Source organism: Trachypithecus francoisi, unplaced genomic scaffold (assembly GCF_009764315.1).
Source record: "Trachypithecus francoisi isolate TF-2019V2 unplaced genomic scaffold, Tfra_2.0 Lachesis_group3, whole genome shotgun sequence".
NCBI lineage: Eukaryota > Metazoa > Chordata > Mammalia > Primates > Cercopithecidae > Trachypithecus > Trachypithecus francoisi.
In genome coordinates this window covers 60,473,745-60,482,056 of record NW_022681468.1, presented here as the reverse complement: position 1 = coordinate 60,482,056, position 8,312 = coordinate 60,473,745, and the positions used below count along the sequence as shown (strand labels likewise).

Below are 8,312 nucleotides of genomic sequence, written 5' to 3'. Positions count from 1 at the left end.
CACTAAAAGGAAGACAAGAAAAAAGGAAAGAAGAAAGCAAAAGCCAGAAAACAAATAATGAAATGGCAAGAGTAAGACCTTGCTTATTAATAATAACATTGATTGTAAATGAACTAAACTCTTCAAAAGACATAGCCTGAGACCGGGCTGGGTGGCTCACGCCTATAATCCCATCAGTTTGAGAGGCTGAGGAGGGCAGATAACTTGAAGTCAGGAGTTCAAGACCGGCCTGGAGAACCTGGTGAAACCTCACCTCTACTAAAAACATAAAAACTAGCCAGGTGTGGGGGCACATGTCTATAGTCTCAGTTACTCAGGAGGTTAAGGCAGGAGGATTGCTTGAACCTGGGAAGTGGAGGTTGCAGTGAGCCAAGATCATGCCACTGCACTTTAGCCTTAGTGGCAGAATGAGACTCCATTAAACAAACAAACAAAAAAAAACAAAGACTGGTTAACTGAATAGAAAAATAAGACCATTGATCTGTTGCCTACAAGAAACACACTTCACCTATAAAGACACATGTAGACTAAAAAACTAAGGGATAGAAAAAGGTATTCCATGCCAACGGAAAACAAAAAAAAAAGAACAGAAGTTACTATACTTACATAAAACAAAATAGATGTCAGGATAAAACTATAAGAGACAAAGAAGATCACTATATAATGATAAAGGGGTCAATTCAGCAAGAAGGTATAACAATTTTAAATATATATGCACCCAACACTGGAGCACCAACATATGTAAAACAAATATTACTAGAGCTAAAGAGAGGGAGAGACTCAAATTCAGTATTAACTGGAGACTTCAACACCCCACTTTCAGCATTGGACAGATCTTCCAGAAAGAAATCAAGAAGAAAACAATGGACTTAATTTGCACTCTAGAACAAATGCACCCAACAGATATTTACAGAACATTTCATCCAATGACTACAGAATACACATTCTTTTTCTCAGCACATGGATAATTCTCAAAGATAGACCATACGTTACAACACAAAACACATCTTAAAACAGTCAAAAAATTGAAATAACAGCAAGCTTCTTCTCTGACTATGATAGAATAAAACTAAAAATCAATAACCAGAGGAATTTTGGAAACTATACAAATACATGGAAATTAAGCAATATGTTCCTGAATTACCAGTGGGTCAATGAAAAAATTAAGAAGGAAACTGAAAAATTTCTTGAAACAAATGAGAGACACACAACATGCCAAAACCTGTGGGATATAGAGAAAGCAGTACTAAGAGGGAAGTTTACAGCTATAAGTGCTTATGTCAAAAAAGAAGAAAAATTTTCAATCAACAACCTAATAATGCACCTTAAAAAACTAGAAAAGTGAAAGCAAACACAAATTAGTAGAAAAGAAATAATAAAGCTATGAACAGAAATTAATGAATTTGAAGTGAAGAAAACAGTACAAAAAAAATCAATGAAAAAAGTCTTTTTTTTTTTTTTTTTTTTAAGATGGAGACTTGCTCTGTTGTCCAGGCTGGGGTGCACTGGCAGGATCTTGGCTCACTGCAACCTCTACCTCCCAGGTTCAAGTGATTCTCCTGCCTCGGCCTCATAAGTAGCTGGGACTACAGGTGTGCACCACCACACCCAGCTATTTTTTGTATGTTTAGTGTAGATGGGGTTTCACCATGTTGGCCAGGCTGGTCTCAAATTCCTGACCTCAGGTCATCTGCCCACCTCGGCCACCCAAAGTGCTGAGATTACAGGCATCAGCCACCACTCCCGGCCTATTTTTTTGAAAAAATAAACAAAATCAACAAAGCCTTACTCAGACTAACCAAGAAAAAAAGAGACAAGACCCAAATAAATAAAATCAGAGATGAAAAAGGAGACATTACAACCAATACCACAAAAATTTAAAGGATCATACGTGGCTACTATGAGCAATTATATGCCAATAAATTGAAAAACCTAGAAGAAATGGATAAATTCCTAGACATATACAACCTACAAAGACTTAACTATGAAGAAATCTAAAACCTGAACAGACCATTAACAAGTAATGAGATCAAAGTCATAATAAAAAGACTCCCAGTGAATAAAAGCCCTGGATTTTACAGTTTCATTGCTAAATTCTACCTAACATTTAAAGAACTAATACTAATCTTACTCAAACTATTCTGAAAAATGGAAGAGGAAAGACTACTTCCAAACTCATTCTATGAGGCCATTATTATCCTGTTACCAAAACCAGACAACACCACATCAAAGCAAAGAAAACTACAGGCCAATATCACTAATAAATATTGATGCAAAAATCCTCAACAAAATATTAAGAAACCAAAACTGACAAAACATTAAAAAGATCATTCATTTTGGCCAAATAAAGTTTGCCAAGGAATGCAAGGATAGTTCAACATATGTATATCAAGTAATGTATTACAGTATATCAGCAAAATGAAGGACAAAAAACATATAATCATTTCAACTGATGCTGAAAAAGTATTTGATAAAATTCAATGTCCCTTCATGATAAAAAAAAAAAACCCTCAAAAAAATTGGAAATAAAAGGAACATACCTCAACACAATAAAAGCCATATGTAACAAACCCATAGCTAGAATCATACTGAATGGGGAAAAACTGAAAGCTTTCCTCTAAGATCAAGAACATGACAAGGATGCTCACTTTCATGACTTTTTTTCATTGTAGTACTGGAAGTCCTACCCAGAGCAATCACATAAGAAAGAAATGAAGGGGATCCAAATTGCAAATCAAGAGTTCAAATGATCCTTGCATGCAGATACTACAATCTTATATTTAGAAAAACCAAAGACTTTACCAAAAAACTATTAAAACTGGTAAACAAATTAAGTATTGGAGGTTATAAAATGAAAATACAAAATCAGCAGCAGCATTTCTATATGCCAACATTGAACAATCTGAAAAAGAAATCAAGAAAGCTGTTCCATTTACAATAGCTACAAATAAATACCTAGGAATTAACAAAAAAAGTGAAAGACTTATACAATGAAAACTGTAAGACACTAATGCAAAAAATTGAAGAATAAACCAAGAAAATGGAAAGATATTTCATGTTCACATATTGGAAGAATCAAAATCATTAAAATGTCCATATTACTCAAAGCAATCTACAGATTTAATGTAATCTCTATCAAAATACCAATGACCTTCCTCACAGAAATAGAATAAACAATCCTAAAATTTACATGGAACCACAAAAGACTTGGAATAGACAAAGCAAAAAAAAAAAAAAAAATAGTGGAGGAATCACATTACCTGCCTTTAAATAATCCTACAGAGCTATAGTAACAAAAACAACATGGTACTGGCATAAAAATAGACACATAGATCAGTGGAACAGAATAAAGATCTCAGAGATAAATCCATACATCTACAATTAACTCTTTTTTGACAAAGGTGCCAAAAATGTACATTGAGGAAAGTACAATCTCTTTAATAAATGGTGCTGGGAAAATGGAATATCCATAGGCAAAAGAATAAAACTAGATCCCTATCTCTCACCATCTACAGAAATCAAATCAAAATGGATTGAAGACTTAAATCTGAGACCTCAAACTATGAAATTACTACAAGAAAACACTGAGGAAGCTCTCCAGGATATCAGACTGGGCAGATTTCTTGATTAAGCACAAGCACAGGCAACCAAACCAAACATGGACAAATGGGATCACATGAAGTTTAAAAGCTTCTGCACAGCAAAAGAATCAAAAAAGTGAAGAGACAACCCACAGTGTGAGAAAATATATGCAAACTACTCATCTAACAATGGATTAATAACCAGTATATGGAACTCAAACAACTCTACAGGAAAAAAAAATCTAATAATCAGATTTAAAACTGGGCAAAAGACCTGACTAGATAGTTCTCAAAAAATACTTATAAATGGCAATCAGGTATATAAAAAGGTGCTCTACATCTTTGATCATTAGAGAAATGCAAGTCAAAACTACAGTAAGATGTAATCTCACCCCAGTTAAAAAGGCTTTTATGCAAAGCCAGGCAATAACAAATACTGGTAAGAATGTGGAGAAAAGGGAACCCTCTTACATTGTTGGCGAGAATGTAAATTAATACAACCACTATGGAGAACAGTTTGGAGGTTCATTACAAAACTAAAAATAGGCCAGGCATGGGGAGGAGGGAGGCTGAGGCAGGTGTATCACTTGAGTCCAGGAGTCTGAGATGAGCCTGGTAAACATGGCGAAACCGCATCTTTACAAAAAAAAACCACAAAAATTAGTTGAATATGGTGGTGCACAACTGTAGTCCCAGTTACTAGGGAAGATGCAGCAGGAGGATCGCTTGACCTCAGGGGGTGGAGGTTGCAGTAAGCCGAAATGGCACCACTGCACTCCAGACTGAATGACAGAGTGGGACCCTGTCTCAAAGAAAAAAAAAAAAAGGAAGGAAGGAAGGAAGAGAGGAAGGGAGGGAGGGAGGAAGGGAAGAAAGGAAGAAAAGAAAGAAAGAAGAAGAAAGAAAGAAGAAGGAAAGAAAGAAAAAGGAAGGAAGGAAGAAGGAAGGAAGGAAGAAGGAAGGAAGGAAGAAGGAAGGAAGGAAGAAGGAAGGAAGGAAGAAGGAAGGAAGGAAGGAAGAGAGGAAGGGAGGGAGGGAGGAAGGGAAGAAAGGAAAGAAAGGAAAGAAAGGAAAGAAAGGAAGAAAAGAAAGAAAGAAAGAAAGAAAGAAGAAGGAAAGAAGGAAAGAAAGAAAAAGGAAGGAAGGAAGGAAGGAAGGAAGGAAGGAAGGAAGGAAGGAAGGAGAGACAAAAAATAGAGCTACCACATGATCCAGAAATCCCACAGCTAGGTATATACCCCAAAGAAAGGAAATCAGTATACTGAAGAGATATCTGCACTCCCATGTTTGTTGCAGTACTATTCACAACAGCCAAGATTTAGAAGCAACCTAAGTATCCATCCATAGATGACTAGATAAAGAAAATGTGGTACACATACTCAATGGAGTATATTCAGCCATAAAAAATGAGATCCTGTCATTTGCAACAACATGGATGGAACTAGAGATCATTATGTTAAGTAAAACAAGCCAGGCACAGAAAGACAAACTTCATATGTTCTCAATTATTTAGGGGAGCTAAAAATTGAAATAATTGAACTCATGAAAATATAGAATAGAAGGATGGTTACCAGAGGATGGGAATGGTTGTTGGGGCAGCGGGTGGTGGAGGGAAATGGGGGTGGTTAATGGGTACAAAAAAGTAGTTTAAAAAAATGAATGAGACCTACTATGTGCTAGTACAACATATAGTCAAGTTATAGCTTGACTATAGTCAAAAATAACTTAATTGTATATTTTGAAATAAAGAGTGTAACTGGATTGTTTGCAACACAAAGGATAAGTACTTGAGGTGATGGATACCCCATTTACCCTAATGTGCTTATTATGCATTGCATGCCTGTATCAAAATATCTCATGTAACCCATAATATATACACCAACTTTGTACCCACAAAAATTAAACATACAACAAATATTTTTAACTAAAAATTTAAATTAAAAAAATTATGTTAAGATGCCAGAGAATGGACTTCTAAGCTCACCAACATGGTTGTTGGCAAGCCTCATGATGGCTGCTGGCCAGAGGCTGCCTGAAGTTGCTTGCCACTTGGGCCTCTCCAACATGCAACTTCCTTCATCAAAGCAAGCAAGCCAAAAAGGCAAGAGAAAAAGTGTCAACAAGATGGAAATCATAATATTTTATACCCCAATCTTGGAAGTGACATTCCATCACTTTTGCTGTATTCTATTCATTGGAAGTAAGTCATTAAGTTCAGTCCACACCCAAAGGGAGGGGATTACATTACGGTATGAATACAAAGAGGTGGGGATCATTGGAAGCCATCTTAGAGGGGGGCCTACCACACCTATCAAGATCGGAGTTAAGAGATAGAAGACATATTTTTCAAATTGTAACAGGTACATTCTATACCCCCGACACAATAACTCAAACTGAAGTTTCCCTACTTGAAAAACCAATTATATATGGTTCTGGTAAAACTGATAATCACTAGGCCCCCTTTGACCCCTGGTTAATCATACAGCCATCTTCCTTTTCTTGGTGATTGGTCAAAGGGGTGATGGCCAGAGACCATTCATGCGGATTGACATGCGAATACTGGAAGAGGAAAGGTCTCTTCTTTCTTCCTTTTGAATCATGAACAATAAAAATGAAAGCTTACAGCTGTGGGAGCCACCTTCCCCACTGCACAAAAAGACCTGTTGGTAGAGCTGAAAGGAGGAGCAAAGAAACAGAGAGGAAGCTAATGATACCATGTGAGCCCCTGTAAGGCACCAATGGAGTACTCTAGCCAGCTCTACTCTGAACTTTCCACTTATATGAACCAATAAATCCCATTTTTCTCAAGCTTGTTTGAGTTTCTGACATTTGTAACCAAAAGAGTCCTGGATAATACGGGCTTATTTTTTCTTACTAATCAATACACACATTCCATCTCCGTGTGGTTTTTAAGCCAGGAAACAACACAGTTATCCTAAAAAGTTTTTTTTGTTTTGTTTTGTTTTTTAAATACAGATTTCTAGACCCCACTGAAATCTACTTTTCCAGAATCTTTAGGGATAGGACCCTCACATCTGTATTGTTTTAAATTTCACAAATGATTCTGAAGCCCAGTCATTATGGATACTCACTAATATTCTGGAAGCTAGGAGTCCAAGATCAGAGTGGCAGCATGGTTTTGATCTGAGCCCTCTTCCAGGCTGCAGACTGATAACTTCTCACTGTATCCTCCCTCACATGGTGGGAAAGGGGCAGGAGAGCTCTCTGCCTCCTGTCTTTTTTTTTTTTTTTTTTTTTTTTTCCAAGCAGGAAAGACCCTTTTATTGGGATGGACACGGAGCACGCACGAGTCCATGATAAAATGACTCAAGAGAAGGATCCCAAGGGCCGACTTCTCCGCAACATGAACGCAAGCTCAGTGAGGTCTGGGAATGGGAGAGTTCCTGGTGGAACGCGGGACAAGACCGAGTCTCAAGGGCCTGGACCAGTGTTGGAGAAGGCCGCCCGGCTGTCCTGGTGGGTCGGCCGCCCCGGGCCCGTCCCTGCCGCCTGGCCACAGTGAAGTCTCGCTAGAGACCCTTAGAGGCACGCTCTGGTTCTCTGGAGGAGAACTGGGGGCGGGAGTGGGGGAACTGAACAGGTGGAAGGTGGGGGTCGGGAGGACAATGTTGCTTTTTTTAAAAAAAGGCATCTACCAGCATCACACTACTGGGTCTGATGTTCCCTTTAACCAACGCTTGTTACAGGTTACAGCATAAATAAAAACTCAATAAAAATAAATACGTCGGCTCCTATGAGGTTGGAAATGGTGTGGACGGACGCAGGCTGTGAATGCGCAGGCCGGGAGGCGAGCTGGTGAGCGACCGAGGAGCAGACCCGGCAGGAGGCGCCTGTGGGGTCGAGAGTCTTAAGTGTCCTCCTGCCTGTTTGAGCTGTCGATCCGCGCCACCTTGCGGAGGGGCGCCGAACTCTCGCCTTCCAGTTCCACTTGCTCCTGATCTCTCTTATTGGCAGCGTTCTTTTTATCCATTACTGATGCAGGTAGCACAGGAGGATGTTTGCCTTTTCGGTCACGATGATCTGTTCAGACGGGTATTCTCGGGTGGGCAGGTAGACTGAGGGCCGTCGGTTCGAGGCTTTGCATCGGAGTCCGCGTGAAATAGACAAAAATTGATTTTGTTGTAGACAGGCAGTCCTTTCAAAAAATCTGCCATCTTCTGTTTCTTCCGTCGCCACCTCAGCCGCCGCCTCAGCCTCCACCGCCGCCACCACAGCCCTGGGGCCCCTTTTATAAGGACACTAATCCCATTTGTGAGGGCTTCACCCTCACGAACTAATAGCCTCCCAAAGACCCCACCTCCTAGAACCATCACATTGAGGATTTCAACATATGAATGGAGGTGGAGGGGACACAAACATTCAGTTCCTAACATTATTCTATCTACAAGAAGACAAACTCCAGATTCTAAAATGACTTTCTTTTACTTGAATTGCAGGCACGGATCTCTCTGTCTAGAGTCTTACAAAGGAAACAGGTAGGTTTTTGTACATTCCACTATTAAGCTGTTTCCCTCCAATAGAAAGATCAGTTAAATGTTTTTAAAAATACTTTTAATAACATTTGTTGAATTTTTTTTTTTTTTTTTTTTTTTTTTTTTTTTTGGAGACAGAGTCTCACTCTGTCGCCCAGTCTGGAGTGCAGTGGCGCGATCTCGGCTCACTGCAAGCTCCGCCTCCCGGGTTCACGCCATTCTCCTGAGTCAGCCTCTG

At 39.1% G+C, this 8,312-nt stretch overlaps 1 pseudogene; it reads right to left on the bottom strand.

The window, feature by feature from the left end:
• Positions 1–6,850: 6,850 nt before the first annotated feature.
• On the bottom strand, positions 6,851–8,142 carry LOC117069707 (annotated as a pseudogene).
• Positions 8,143–8,312: the final 170 nt, after the last annotated feature.